Source organism: Equus przewalskii, chromosome 8 (assembly GCF_037783145.1).
Source record: "Equus przewalskii isolate Varuska chromosome 8, EquPr2, whole genome shotgun sequence".
Lineage (NCBI taxonomy): Eukaryota > Metazoa > Chordata > Mammalia > Perissodactyla > Equidae > Equus > Equus przewalskii.
The window spans coordinates 65,605,033-65,621,289 of NC_091838.1; the positions used below are offsets into that span (position 1 = coordinate 65,605,033).

At 37.0% G+C, this 16,257-nt stretch overlaps 1 long non-coding RNA gene and 1 other non-coding gene across 2 annotated transcripts in view; one reads left to right on the plus strand and one right to left on the minus strand.

Moving 5' to 3' along the window:
- Positions 1 to 16,257, minus strand: part of LOC139085335 (uncharacterized) — a 36,086-nt gene that overhangs the window by 13,688 nt on the left and 6,141 nt on the right. The gene's annotated exons all lie outside the window — the stretch shown is intronic.
- On the plus strand, positions 9,379 to 9,451 carry TRNAM-CAU (transfer RNA methionine (anticodon CAU)). The gene has a single exon. It is a non-coding gene; the product is annotated as a tRNA-Met (tRNA).

The window sequence follows — 16,257 nt, forward strand, 5'->3', positions numbered from 1 at the left end:
CTAGCCCCCATTCTTAGGTGCTTTCTGGGAGTCACCTATATTAACATAAACCCAATTGTGGTAGAAAAGGGCTTGTTATGAATAACAAGATATCCATTTCACCTTTATGGCTCTGAAGTGTTTTCAGGAACTGAGGACAAGACCAAATATTATAAAAAAAGATGCTCCTATTGCTCTTATTGCTCAGGAAATTCTAAAGGTTTTGGGAGCTGTAAGCCAAGAATTGTGAAGACCAAGTATATATGAGAAATATATTTGGGTCATCTGAATGAACATATTAAAAACATATTTCTTATAAATCACAATATCATACCATCCTTTCTCTGACCCTTGGAAATGCTTAGCTCAAATTTTAGTTTTTATATTAAAATTATTTTTGGTCTCTTCTTCTCCCCTCTTTATTCTAAATGTCATAGAAGTCTTAAATACCCTAAAGCATGGCTATCCTGTTGTGTCCACGTTCTGGAGGCTTCCCTTGCTGTTAGAATAATAAGAATGGAATTAAGATATATCTAGGATATTTCCAGGGTCCCAGCAAGAAAAGAATAAGGAATTTTGATGAAATGCTTTCTTCTGAAGTCAGGACAAGATTAGAGAAACAATGAGGAATGTCGAGGCAACTGGAGACTAGCATCAAGGGAAGCTGCCTGAGCAGGGGAAGAGATTCTGTTATCAGAGCCCCCATGATATCAGCAGCCATGGAGAAGCTCCTGACCTACAGGAGCTGTTGTCACGGAAGGACACAGTCACTGCCTAAGCAGGGAGGGGCTGGGGAAAAAAAAATAAATACCATGGCTTGTACCTCTTCCCGCTTCGAAATCTCCTGCCAGTGCCTTCCACTGGCCAAGCCCAACCAGAAGCCAGGGGGTGTAGGGACCCAGATGACACAGTTCACAGAAGCCAGCCTCCCTGAGCACAGGGTAAGTCAGAGAAGGGCAGATAAGGGATGTGGAGGGTGGACTAGTGGAGGCCCTGTATCAAACCACCAGTCTACCCAGCATGTAATGTGCCAAAAACACTGCTTTTATCTTTTCAGATTCCATCAGCGTTCTTGAAAGTTATTATCTTTATACGACAGTTTGGGAATCTGAGTCATATTGGTCGAATAAAGTGTACAGTTTCTGGTCTCTGGAAATTAGCAAAGCCAGGATGCAAAATGAAGTATATTTGAAATCAAAATCTACGTTCTTTGTAAACAAAAACCTCAATATTTTTGGCCTAGCCTTCAAGGGTTCCAGCGCCTTTCCAATCTTTTACTTGAGTTCACTTCTTTAGCCAGCCTGAGCCAGTGTCAGCTGAGCAACACTGTCGCTCCTGCTAGGAAAGCCTTGCTTTCTCCTTTAAGGTAACGAAATACGGGTTTCCTCTGCTATTGGAAAGTAGAGCGCTCATATGGAATCTTTCCCAAGCAGAAACGGCATAAAGTGAAGAAGCAGTTACCTTAGCAGACATCTTGCTAACGGATGCACAGTATAAATTGAGATAATGCACAGATGCTCACAGACACAGTTCAAAGCCATGGCAGCCTGACGCGGGGATGCTGAGCATCGTTCGCGGTGGGCACGGCGTGGGGGAGGGAGGAGCTTGGCGATGCCGCTCTTGCTCCTCGATGTGCGCTGCCTCTACAGCGGCTCCCTGTAGAACAAACGCTGAACGCTATTTTCCCCTTTCTTCTTCAAAGGAAAATTCTCTGCGGAGACAGAGACTAATATAGTACTAATATAGTACTAATATAGTATTTTGTAAAAGCGAAGTGGCCTAAAGCAAACTTTTGAAAAGCAGAAGATACTTGTATATTTATATTCCATCTCTCCAAGCCCAACTCAAATTATTCCCTTTTTTTTTAAACCTTCCCAGAGTGCACTAGCTGACAGGATTTTCTCTTTCACCTAAACTCTTGTACCTCTTAGAGTTCTCATTTAGCACTGTTAAAAGATAAACTGAGGCGTATTAAAAATTTTAAGAATTTATTTGAGAAAAAAGTCATTTATTTTTATTTTATTTTATTTTTTTGAGGAGGATTAGCCCTGAGCTAACATCTGCCAGTCCTCCTCTTTTTGCTGAGGAAGACTACCCCTGAGCTAACATCCGTGACCATCTTCCTCTACTTTATATGTGGGATGCCTACCACAGCATGGTGTGCCGTGCGGTGCCATGTCCACACCTGGGATCCGAATCGGCGAAACCTGGGCCACTGAGAAGCAGAACATGCGCACTTAACCAGTGCGCCGCCGGGTCAGCCCCGGAAAAAAAGTCATTTAAATTGGGCAGCATCAATTCTAGCATATAGAAAGGAGCTCTGAGGAGCTATTCAAAACATGAAAGACTTTTATAGGCAGAAGGGAGCAAGAACAAAGAAGTTATATTAGGCAAAAAGTGGGTTGGTTATTGCAAAGTTAAGTTTCCTTTAGGGAATGACAGGAGTCTATCAGGCAGATTCCCTAACTAGTACTGATAAGGCCATTCCTGATTGACTGGTTCAAGATTCTATTTGTGGGAGTAATTAAGTTAGGTCTCAGTTTGGTGATGTGGGGCTTAGCGTAAGTGACTCCATTTTGGGCTTGTTGTTTTTGATAGCACTCGCCTTACTGCTGCCTTGTAATGTTATTGATCTGATGGCTCACCAACAAAAAAGGAAAATAGAACCCAGATATGGCAAATAAATTGATCATGATAATGTCCCTAGTAGGAGGTAGCCTTGGATTTCAGTCCAAGGTCTTAATTAATCACAATCAGAAATGTTTTCATGATACAATTGTAATTGGAGAGGTATTCTGGTAACATTTTACCTAGTTATCTGATATGTAAAAGGACCCAAGTCATTTTTAAACAAGAGCTATGGAAGAGTTAGGAAGTTAGCACTCGGGGCAAGACTTTGAAAGTTTGTGATAGGTGATGTAACATGAAAGGACATATGACATAATTTAGAATACATCTCAAACTAGAAGACTTTTGTACTTGACAATAAACAGATTCGTTGAGCTCTGTGCCTGTTTGGATAACATGTTCTAGGTCTTACTGTCTAAAAGTTGAGAATCACAGGGTCCTTACTAGGGAATATTTGAACTGGTCTCTCTTCAGTTTTCCAGGCTCGCAAAGCATTTCTTGTACCTTCTGCATGAAGCAGCCATGGATGTAAGTGTGAGCTTCAGAATTTTTGAACAGATCAAATTCATCACTGCATTTCTAATGAGCCAGCCCTTGAAAATTGAAGACACCAGTTTATTTCTTCCATATCCTGTTTGCTCTGCTTCAGACATATACAAGGCAAGTAGACATCATCTTAGCATTCATTCTATCCAGCAGTGGAAAACCAACAATGTGGCATTTTAAAAGATAAGATGTTACTACTGTTCCACATAAGATCTGGGTGTTAAAAAATCTCTAAGTCCTGTCTCAAAGATTCTTAGTCAACACAGCAAAAAGCATAAACCAATAATGAACTTTATGGAGCATTTGGAAACGCTCATTTAAAAGGTTTCACTTTTCAGGACAGATTTACCGCACCCTATTGGTGGGAAAAAATGGCTGTGTCCTTCTGAACACTTCCAGTTTGACAAAATTAGTTTTAAATTAAGAACAGGCACAAGATAACAAGTTTGATTATTTTTTTCACTTTTTGCTTTTGTTCTTATTACAAAGCAAATTGAAAACCTCATGAACATACTGAAAAAAATAAGAGAAGGAAATATGTAAATACATGTCTAAGGAAATTTTGTATATAGCATACAACAAATTCAGTTGTTTTCAGTATAAATGAGATTTGTGGCTTCATGGATTAATCCCTGTTTCATGCCATTTATCTAGGAATTAATTAACTGGTAATAGTAATAACAGTGATGACCACAACTTCTATTTATGAAATGTCTACTCGGTTTCAAACATTGTGTTAAATACTTACATGTATCATCTACTTTAATTATAACATCTATCCAGTAATGTAAGCATTATCATTCCATTGTCCATATCAAGAAATGTGAGTCTTAAAAAGATTATGTAGCTGTCCAAGATCACTTATTTTTTTAAAAAAATAACAGAATTTAAACCTAGCTTTTTGTAATTAATATTCCATGCTCCTAAGTCTCATGCATACTTCCTACTATGACTATAAAGCATTGTGCTAGATATCATGGAGAGTTGAATATGGATACATAAATAAATAAATTTATTTATTTTAAAAATACATGTTTATATAAAATATAAATTATATATATTTACATAGAATTAAGTGTGTATATATAAAAATATATGTATTTGTTTACTTTCAAATATCATGTAACGAATTTGAGGAACAAAAATGAATATGCCAAAATAAGTGCCTCATAACAGAGTGTATATAGAAAGACTGAAATGTGTGATATATTCTCCTGAGTATTGTGATAAGTCACAGAAGAGCAAACTCATAGGCTGAAGAAACCAAGATGGGTTCATGAAGAAGGTAAGGCTTGAACTGGTTTCTGCTGGATGCATTTGCTTTGAATAGGGGCAAAAGGAAGGGTGGTTGGTTGTTTTGGGGAGGCAGGAAGCAGGGATAGGATATAGCATGACACAATCATGGAATCAGGAGTGAGAATGACGGAGGAAGGAGGGGGATGATGAGTAAAGAGATAACCCTGCCACTCTATTTGTGCAGTAGTAATAATAGCCATCATTAAATGAGTGTCAGATGCACTAATTGGCATCTATTCATTATCACATTTAAGTATTAAATGACTCTAGTAGTTAGGTATTAATCATTTGCCCATCTTTATTAATGAGGAAAATAGGACACATAGAAGTAAAAGTACCGTGTACAAGGTACACAGTGCTTGATAAGGCCAAGGTAAAGTCTTTTCTCTTACAAACTTGGATTCTTAACCACTCTATTGTATTGTCTGTCAGGATATGTGGATTGGAATATTGTGATATTTACTTGAAAGTGAAGAGTTATCACTAAGATTGAGTTTTAAATGAGTATAATATAGATTAGAAGAGATAAAATATATCCTTTGTTTCTTCTATTCAACAAATGTTATTGAGTATCTAAGTATACCAGGGCACCAGGGGCTATGGGAAATCCAAGATTAAGGCAGGGTCTCTGACCTCCAGGAGGGTCTAATCTATTGTGGTAGATGAGACATGTAGACTAACAGATAGCATACAAAGTATTATTATATGATATGTATTTTTGAAGAGGCAAAAACAGACAGAAAGGAATATAGAAATGATTATCTCCAAATAAATGAGCAAATTAGAGAAGACTTCATGGAGATGGTGGAGTCAGATATGTGTGGGATTCTTATAGGATAGAGAGAAGCAGAATCTGTTACACAGAGATAAACCAGTGTGGACTCAGAGTATGGAACAAGATTGATCATACATGGTCTGATTTGCTTAGGTCATGAATGCATAGAGGGTTATAATGGAAAGGAAGATGGGAAAGGTAGATGAAATCAGATATGGAGAACGTTGCTGTCAATATAATAGCCCAGACTTTACTTTGTAGACAATGAGGAATTATTGAAGAGTAATGAGCTGGGAATATAAACTCCCCAGATGCAGAGGCTTTTCTGTCTTTTCAATCCTTGCCTGGCATATATTTGCTCTTGATAAATATTTGATGAAGGAATCAATGAACTGCCATCACCCAGTCAAGGCTCTGTTTTAGGAAGGCAGCAACACATAAAATGAGCTATGAAAGGGAAAGGCTAAAGAAAAGGAAATTAATTAAGAGGCTGTTGTGTTCAATCAGGAAAGACAAAATGAGAATTTCAACTAGGCTTCTGGTAGGGGGAATAGAATTGGAAGTGGGAATAGAATTCATTAATGAAGCATAGTCAACACCTGTTGACTCTTAGGATATATGGAGAAAAGTGAAGAAAGAGTCAAATATGGAACCCGAACTTTGAATCTGATGAGAAAATAAGACACTTAACAGAAATAGTTGACTCAGGAGTTGGAGTTGATATGTTCACATATTCAAAGAATATTTTTGAGGGACTACTGTGTGCCAGGAGTTTTTCTCAGACATTGAATACACATCAGACACAAAACAGACAAAAATTCCTGCTCTCCTTGAGCTTACGTTCTATAACATGGGAAGAGGGTAAAATATGAAAAATAAGCAATAATTGGTTTAATTATTAGTATATTTAAATGTTACAAAAATAGAGCGTGGTAATAGGATTTGGGGTGCAGTGGCAGGGAATAGTTGTCATTTTAAACAGGGTAGTAAGGGTAGGCGTTATGTTGAGGGGATATTTGAGGAAAGAATTGAGGTAAGAGAGCTGGATATAGAGATCTGAGAGAGACACTAGAAGTCATTTGCTTTAAGGTGACCATAGACGAGGTGTGGGTGGGTAAGAAAAAAGAAAATCTCTCCTTCTTCTATCTGAAGACTGAGGGTAGAACTCTGGGGGGCATCTACGTTTAGTAGTTGAAAGATGCCAGAATAGTTACGAAGTGACAAAGGAAAAAGCTGTATACTCATTTCAAGATCAACATACTATTCTATTTTATCTGCTTTAAAACATCTCAGTGCCTAGCAATTAGGCCCGGGTATTTAAAGCTCCATTAAAAACTTTCCAATTTCTCCTTCAGTTTAGGAGGAAGAGCGGATTGTCTTACATGTTGAGCTTTCTGTGAACCTTTTAATTCTCAACTAATAATAGAAAAAGCCAGAGGACGAAACTGAAGCTACAAATATACTTTGGGAATGAATTTTTCAATTTTGCTCTATTATTCCTTATACCTACCAGTAGAGAAATCATAGAACTCGGCACATAGAAGGTTCTCAGTGCATGTCAGATGAATTAAAATTAAGCTAATCAATGCCCATCTTTGGGGAAATGTATTGATGATTGTACTGTGCAATTGCTATTTAGCAGAAAAGACTTGAGTGATTCGATATGCCAGCTTTGACTTAGGGGATCAATCGAGTGTGGACACCATCTGCTGATTCCTGGGCTGAAATGACCTTCCCACACAGAGTAGAGTCCTCAGAAGGTCATGAGGTTCAGTTCCCTTCCTTCAGGCATTCAAAATCTGAAACATCAAAGCTAGTGAGAATCTATTCTCTTTCATTAAAGTTGATTCTAAAACATCTTATACGTTCAAGACAATAATTTTATATTGAACCAAGCCTCTCTTGATGAAATTGAAATTCATTTCCAATTGTTCTTATTGCATGTTTGAGTATGTAAGAGATTCCAACATTTAGACACTTTTTGACTACAACCCTATCAGTTTGTTCTCAAAAGAAACCATCATCGGCTTTTACATGGCAGTTAATGGAATGCTACACTTCAGGGCAGATTCATTCACAATAGACTTAACTTTAATTTTTAAAATTTGATTTTCAAGAATTATATTACTGGAGGGATATAAACTTCAGATTTGATTCCCTAGAATTTTCCTTCTTGGTTCTTCTGCAGTGGGCCAAAGATAGCAATAGCAATAAAACCTAGGTTCTATATTAAATAAAGAGGGGGAAAAAAAACTGCTCTTGATTTTTTACTGAGACTTAAAAGATTTCCCCAAATGTTTTCTCTTTTCAGATAAGGGAGCCAAAGGCTATGATAGCAGCTTGTCTGGATTAGAAGGTTGATTGTTTGCACTCTTGTTTAGTTTTGCTGCTTAATGTAGACCAGGATGCCAGGGGTCTTCTGTGAGAGAAGCTGAGGAGAGCAGAGACCCAGGGTGGGGCCTGGTGGAAGACTGACTGTGAGGTGTGTGTGGGGGCAGTGCCGGGGGAGGGGGATGGAGGCAGAGATCAAAGAATCATCAAGAGCTCTTCAGCCTTCAGCAGCAGAAAAGCCTTTGGCAACTCTTTGATGTCCAATTTGCCCTCTGCCCCCAATCAGAAGAGTGTCTAGGGCCTTGAGTGAGATGGATTTGGGCAGGACCATTTTATAGGTCTGGGAGGCAGAAAGCATCTTTGAGTATCTTCTAAAAGAGTTGTGCAGAAAAAATTACTGTCATTCCTGACCTGCAGGAGCTTACATTCTAGTTCAGCAGACAAAACATGAGTGACATGACCAATCAACTTTGCCAAGATCCTCCCACAAACAACAGAAATATTTGGTTGTATCATAATTGTAATTTCTATCCTTAACACAATAGTTTACTAAAATCAATTACTCTCCAGAATAAAAAAGCACCTGAATACAATGTCATCATTCTGCCTGGTAGGGTGTCTATTCTCAGTCATGTTCCTATATTGACCCTCTTTTTCTTCTCTGTGATCCATTTCTAGTGTTTTGTTTTTTGCATTCCCAAGTAGGTGTGACAACGTTATGGTCATATATGTATTTTTCTTTCAGCAAACAAAATAATTAAGTCTTATCTGCCCTCTGGACAACATAGGCTTTGGAAGGACAACTTACTGCTAAATTAACTTTAAATTCAGAACTCTTGAAAGGACAAATCTGAGTAAATATCACTGACAGTATAGAACTGATAACTTCAAAATGACAACTCAGGTAGCTAATTCAAAGGCAAACAATTAGTGCTCTATTTTACAAAGTAAAACAGGAATCCTGAAGATGTGTAGGTATGTGAATTAAATAAGTATTGTGTGATTTCCTTAACATCAGTATCCTTCTTCCATGAAATTAACTTCACATTGAGTTTACATCCAACACACAGATGGCCCCACAGAGAAGTGAAAAATAAATAAACTCCCTTCCTCATTTGACCCAGGTCTGCCCGTCTGAATTTCTTTGTTCCGGTTTCCTAGATTTGCACCTAGTGATTCTTTGACCTACTGGGACTGGAAACACTTTAATTTCTCTTTTCATCTTAACTAGGCAGTAGAAAAAGCAGAGAAGATCTGCAGGGAAAAATCATCCAAAACTACTAGTGGCTTTAGAAGCCTACAGAAATTACCTGATGTGACCTACCCGGCATGGCATGGTTGTTCAACTAGCACCATGTTAGCAAGTTAAATTCTGACCTTCGGGAGAATGTTATCGTTTGTCTCCGGGTAAAGAACAAAATGGAGCTATATTCTTCACAATTAAGTTGTATTAAATATCAGGACAATAAGCAACATTTTGCAACTCACCCGCTTCCAAAAATGTTCCCACTATGTCCTCAGTCCTTTCCTGGATCTTTAAGGGCAGAAAGCTTAGTATAAGGGAAAGTCTTATAAAAACACTGGCTAGTTTTACTTTACCTCAATGTATTGCATCTCTACACTGGAAAGTTCCATGTATATAATCAAAGCAACTTCGATTTTGAAAGACAATTTGAACCAATCATTGAAATATACTTTGTAGACAATAAAAGAAATTTGATGATTCTAGCATTCTACCAGTTTTCAGTCTTCAAAGGAAAGTGCTATTGTGTCTGTGTCTATGTCAGGAGAACAATATATAAGGAATCAAGAGCACTCTGTGTGCCTCCTTAGCGCAGTAGGCAGCGTGTCAGTCTCATAATCTGAAGGTCCTGAGTTCAAACCTCAGAGGAGGCAGTTCTGTTTTGCCATTGTTCTTTGCCCCCACCTACCCCAAGAAAAGAACTTTCAGAATAATATTCTTTTAGGGATTTTACATTCCTCCTAGTAACTTTACTTTCTTTAATTAATATTGGTTAATAATAAAGTGAAAAATGAAGGAGTGGGCCATATCAAAGAATAAGCCAATTGAAAATTATGATTATAATATTACTAGATTTCAAAACGCATGTCAAATATTTCATTAAAGACATTGTTTCAGATAGGAAGCATGCTACATGGATTGAGATTACAATGAACTGAACATAAAACTAAAAATATTGTATAGGAGAAACTGGTTGTAAATCAAGGTAAATATAAATATATATATATTAATTAGCATCTTTGTAAGAAAAACCTATGGAAGGAGTGTGTTCTTTTGACCCCAGAAAGAGTGGTAGTGGTTAAGAAATGTGTGTGGGTATTTTAATGGGATGCTTTGAACCTTAGAGAATATATACTGACAAAAAAATTTGTGTGTATATATGTTAATGGGTGTATGAGGGACTGGGAGAGCAGGAAGGGACCTGGTAGGGTTCAATGTGCATTCAATTTCAAACAGAGAAACCAGGCCAAGAGGCCGATATGCTTAGATATACATTAGGATTAGTGTAAGCAATCACTCTGGGGCTTTTAAGAAATGTCAGTCTTTAAAAAGGAACATTGGGCAATCTGTAAAAATAATCAAAGGGATATGGAAAGGCTTGTTTTTTATCCCAACACTTCCAACCAATCACCAAGCATCCCTTTTGCCCCATACTGTGTACTGAAGAGAAACACGGAGTGGGGAGAAGAGAAATGGAGTGAATATGAAACGGAGTGAATGAAGTCTGAGGATTAGGAGATGAAATTAATTAATCATTATTTTTCCTTTCAAAAAATGATTAAGATAGAGGTCCATCTCAGTATCAGTCATAGTTTGGTGTATAATTAAAGAACCTTCATATTATGATGCTGAATTTATAAAAGAAAATTGAGTATTTAAACATTTTATGTCAAGAAAGTTTCAGGAACCAAGACAATAGTACTAAAAATAACTGAAAAGAAAAAATAATCATAGTATAGAATCTTCAAACTGTGCCTTGGATTTACTGTGAAAAATGGCATGTGGGACCTGACTTCGAAGGCCAACAGAGAACAGATGCATCAGAGTCTGGGTTATATTACACTGATCTCTTAAGGGTTTTTATCTAATCTTTCTGGCCACGGCTAAGTGCCAGGGATATGATTGCCACTATATAAATATCAGAGATTATCTCAGCTTCTCAAGAGAAATCCATCTATTAGACATCAAAACCAGTCTAGGCATTGTGTGTCCTTAGTCCTTCTTTGGCAGAAACAGAGACAAAGGCAAATCAAATCTTTCCTTAACAAAGGACCTGTAATTTACCAACTTCTAAATATTTTCATTTTACCTTCCTGCATTTACAATATCATTTCTGAATGTGAGATCCTCTAAAAGCAAGGACCAGTAGAGAATATTTAGTTTATTTACTCCTGAGTTAAATAGTCATGCAAATTAACCCTAATCTATAGGTCTGGTCACAAGGGGAAAAAAAAAAGTCAAAATGTCATGAAGAGAGAAATGAGCACTGTAGTACAAAGCATGGCAATCTGTGTTTCAAAATGTTCCATCTTGAGGCCATAGACCAACAACATGCTTAAGCACACCATAGGCTTTGGAGTTTAGCACACAAGGGTCTGAGGACCATCTTTGCCATGTGATAGAGGTAAGATCCTTTCCAAGTTACCAATAACTTTGAACCTCTAGGTTTCCTTAATCTATAAAATACAGAAAATACAAAGCTCGCGGGGTTGTTGGGTACACTAGAGAAGGCAACTGATACAAAATGCCTGGCAAAGTCCCTGACACCCAGCAGACACTCAGTAAAGAGCAGATGTTTTGTTCCCATTAATTGTGACCAGGAAAACAAGTAACAGACTGAGGAAAAGTGTAGAAAATGGGCCTTTTGACAAAGAAAGGGACACTGTCTTACGTCTCTAAGGAAAATCTAGGGGACAAAAGTGCTGAATCAGACAAATTACAGGAATAAGGGGACAGATTTGTTTGTAGACCTTTTCCTTATCGCTCCGAGTCTCTGCTTCCCATTTCTCCTTAGAAAGACGTCGGTAGGTGTAGAGATAATGCATCTGTTTTAGTTTGATTCTCTAGTGATAAAATGTGCCATATCTCTCTTCATCTTTCTATCTTAATGTCTAATACAGTGCATGAAAAATAGTAACTACTCATATTTGATCAACTTCCTTCGGACAAACAGTGCAATAAATTTAGTGCTATTTCTTTGTTCGATGAGCATTAGGCATTTTGGTTTCTGGGAGTGTATGTGTGTTTAATTATCCTTTTCCCTTTAACTTAGTACAGATTGAATTAATACATGGGATCCCAAAAAGGCTGTGTGGTTGGCCATTATGACTTTATTTTTCTGGTTAAACATAGTAGTGCCAAAAATCGGATTGCCTTTTGTTGTGTATCTCAAAGCGTTAATTGAGAAACTCCTTAGGATTTGGCCCTGAGTTTGCTTATATTTGTGAAGTGACTGTTCTTCCATTAACCTGTTAAAACATTTTGTTAGGACCTTGTCTAACGTGTGCGCTTGTCTTTCTTTCGCCACCCAGTTGCAAAACGATGGAGAGCAGGATTATTTTACTCATTTGTCAATACCTGGCTCCGTGACCCTTGTTGAATTGCACAACCTTAGCTTCCTGCCTGAGTCCCTCACACATCCATTTTGCTTTGCTTAGCTTTCCCCTCTTTCTTGCTAGCGTTTCCAGTGAGGAAGAAGAGCAAGGCTACACTTTGTTGACATTTTTTTCTCCTATGGAGTTTTCTGGTACAGAGGAGCAGGAGCATTAAAAAGGAAGCATGTTTATGTTCAGGCACCCAAATTGGCCCAAATTGACCCACAGTTTTCTGGATGCTTGTCTATTTTATTCAAGAGACAATAAACCAAATTCTTCTTTGAAAAGAATATCTCTATACACTCATCAGTCAGTATTTTCTGAAAAATAATGTCCCAGAAGTGGGGTGCTAGATCAAATCATATGCGTAACTTACAGTTTACAATAATATAACCAGATTTATTTTCCAAAATTTATAGAAATTTCCAGATTCAGCACTGCTCTTGAAAAATAGTGTATGAGAGTGTTGTTTTCCTCACAATCTCATGAGCACTGGGCGTTAACAAGATCTTTCATTTTTGCCAATCTGAAGAGCCAAAAGTTTTATTTTATTGTTGCTTTTATTTTCACCTCCCTGAATATCAGTGTTCCTTGCACTATACATCGTTTTTACTAATTTGAAGATCTACTTATATCTTAAGAGTATTAATCTCTTGTTTTTCTGCATAGCAAATATTTTCTCCCACGTTGTTATTGTTTTTTAAATTTAAGTTGCCTTTTCCCATTCAAATGTTTTATGTTTCATTGTTTTATAATTTTATCTGGTATTTTATTTTTCCTTTTTATTTTTTTGTTTCCATCTTCCTTACTAAGCTTCCCTTTACCCCAAGGGTATATACATTCTTAACTTAATTTTTTTCTTTTAATATTTTATTTTTATGATTGGAACTTTCGTCTTAAGTTATTTTTGTCTATGGGCACACAATTGGGGCTACATTTATTTTCTTCCAGTAAATAATGATTATTAATACCAATTGCTGGTAAATTCATAATTTCCCCAATGACTTGCAGATTAGTTGTTTCATTTATTAAGTTCTCCTATGTATCTGGATTTTTTTCTGGCCTTTGAATTCAGTTCTTTGATTCAATTGTATAGGCCTGAGCAAGTGCTTTATTATTTTGAAGATAGTAGCTTTATATTGTCTCAATAAACAATAAATCCTCTCACCAAATTACCATTATTGAGTTTTAAGACTTTTAGACAATTCTTGCATATTTTTCTCCTGCATGGACTTCAGAATCAGTTTATCAAATTCTAAAAATGATTGCAGCATGTCTTTGATTTTAAGAAGCTGGAAACAATATAAATGTTAAATAGGAAGATGGTTGAATAATTTAGTGCCACCAAATTATAGAATAAATTTCAATCATCCAAAGAATGGAATACCATCCAGCTATCAAAAAGAATGAGGTAGGGCCAGCCCAGTGGTGCAGTGGTTATGTGTGCATGCTCTGCTTTGGCAGCCTGGGGTTTGCCGGTTCAGATCCTGGGCACGGACCTACATCAAGCCACACTGACGCAGCATCCCACATATAAAATAGAGGAAGACTGGCACAGATGTTAGCTCAGGGCCAATCTTCTTCAGCAAAAAGATGAGGATTGGTGGCAGATGTTAGCTCAGGGCTAATCTTCCTCAAAAAAAAAAAAAAAAAAAAGAATGAGGTAGACCAAATGTATTTAGAAGGAAATATATATGTAGGAAGGGTGTCAAGTATAATAAATACAGGAAATTATAAGATAAAATATTGAATGCAATTCCATATTTGTAAGAAAAACAAATCAACCTACAAATGTGCTTATATGCTTGAATAAGCAAAGAAAACAAACTATAGAATAATACAAAATTCTTAGTAATGATTTTCAGGGATGTGGGCATATTTCTGTGAGGACTAATAATTTTACTTTAGATGCTTTAGTTTCCCCCATTCATGTATTACTTATATAACTAAAAATTCAAATGTCTGAAATTAAGAGAAAAATGTGTTCTTGCTATATGCAAAAAGGCAAACAACAACAAGAAACAAGAGTTAAATCCTCATTGATTCTTTTATATTTCTATCCTTTGCAGAATCTGTTCTAGATAGAGAACCTCTCATCATAAGATAATTTACCCAATTGTCTTCCATAACACGCAATCCACACTGTTTTTCTCTCAATTTGTGTCCAAATCTCAAATAGCTATAATTGTAGATGAAAGTGTCGTCAGATATCTTATAGACCAAGTTTCTCAACATATAGGTGAAGTGTCTAAAAGGTTAAATACCTTGGCCAAGTGTAACGTGTGCTGTGCCCAAACAGAAACAAATAAGCTTTTTAAATAAAACTTCAGGTGGTGTTCCTTGACTGGTTCTGCTCATGTCTTGATGCTGCAAGTCACTAGGATTCACAATTTCAACATTTGAAATACCTGTAGAATTCTTTTACTTAAGACCTTGTACGTACATGATGGAGTCTTGGTGGGTGACTGAACTCCACACACATATATAGTCAAAGGTGCTATCTAGCAGCATGAGCCAGGGGAAGCCCACAGGTGGCTTTGTTACCCTGAAGGAAATTATTATAAAATTTAAAATAATTGACAACATTTGGAAATGAGGATGCTTTTCTGATTACTCTTGAAAAATCAGAATATCTGGAGAAATTGGATTTACTTTCTTGTACAGTAACAAATGTTCATACCTGGGATTAATTTGAAATCTCAAACTTTTATCTGCCCACGAAATCCCAAATTAAACTTACCACTTTCTCCTTCATTGTTAACAACTGGAAAATCCATTATATCATGTGGTTGGATTCACCATGAATAAGTGGTCTTTGGTCATTATAAACAACAGGCTCCAGTTCTATAAAAACTATAAACCTGACTCCAGCTAAGAAACTGGAAGTTGTCAGTGTCTTCAGAGCTGAACAACATTTTGGGAAATGATCACCTATTAGGTATGACATTTTGATGAAAAAAAGTTGTCCAGGCCAGGGCTGGAGTTTTAGTTTCCTAAAACTCTTTTATAATTTGTTTTGGGTAATTTAGCATTTTTAATAACAATCATAATAAGAATAATAAAAATAATAGAACAAAAAATTACATAGTGCTTATTCTATTTGAGACCTTATGCCAAGTGCTTTGTAGATGTTAACATTCTTAGATATTTCGTTGGTAAAATTTGTATAGAAATATTTTATCTGCTTATAAAAAGATCTGGACCGACCATAGGCTGTCAGAGACGGAAGTTCAGCGAGTTTTGAAGCTCATAGTGCTCTAAAATGATAGAGTTGGGACTGAAGTGCAAACCTCTTAGTCTCTTCCACTATTGTCCTTTTCAGTTCCCAGTCTCTGATTCTACGACACCGCCTTAGTCTTTTTTCCAGAGATCTAAATATTTAAAATAGCTTGGAGAGGTCATTTTGCTCAGCTATGCTTTTCTACCATTATGAGGTCTGTAAAATTCCACGCTATAATTTATTGTCTTTCCAACTTAACAATTTCAAAATAAGTCCTACAAATTCAAACAGAATTCAGCTGTTCAAAATTTTCCTCTACTGAAAATGGCCCCCCAAAGAATTTGATTTAAGACTGTGACCTTAGAAATGTTGCATTTTCCTATCTAAAATCGAAAGGAAATGACAGAGCAAAGAGGCTTTACAAACATTTTTTTGTTTCCTTCTAGTGCTCCTTTGAACTCTTGACTTCAGGGTCCTTGAGTAAGCAGTATACTGCTGGAAAGTTCTCTAATGGGACCAAATGGCAGAACAAGATTTTTCACCTTTCCCGCTCTGTGCTGGAGGGACCACCAAGTTGCGATGTGATTTTAATCTCTGGGCATACTATGATTTTGGCCTTTCTGCAGAAACTGTCAACAAGAGTGCTAATGACTGCCAACTGTTATGGGAAGAAACAGGAGTCCATGCAGAACTGAGCTGAGATAGCTGCTTCATTTCATTCAGAGCATTAAATCACCTGCTGCTGCCAGCAGCTTTCATCTACTCTCAATGTAAGCCAGGCTGAACCAGTGACCCACGAGGCAGAATTACCAAGCATCATATTACCAAGCCAGGCAGTCTGGGAGCCCATGGACTGGTTTGCATC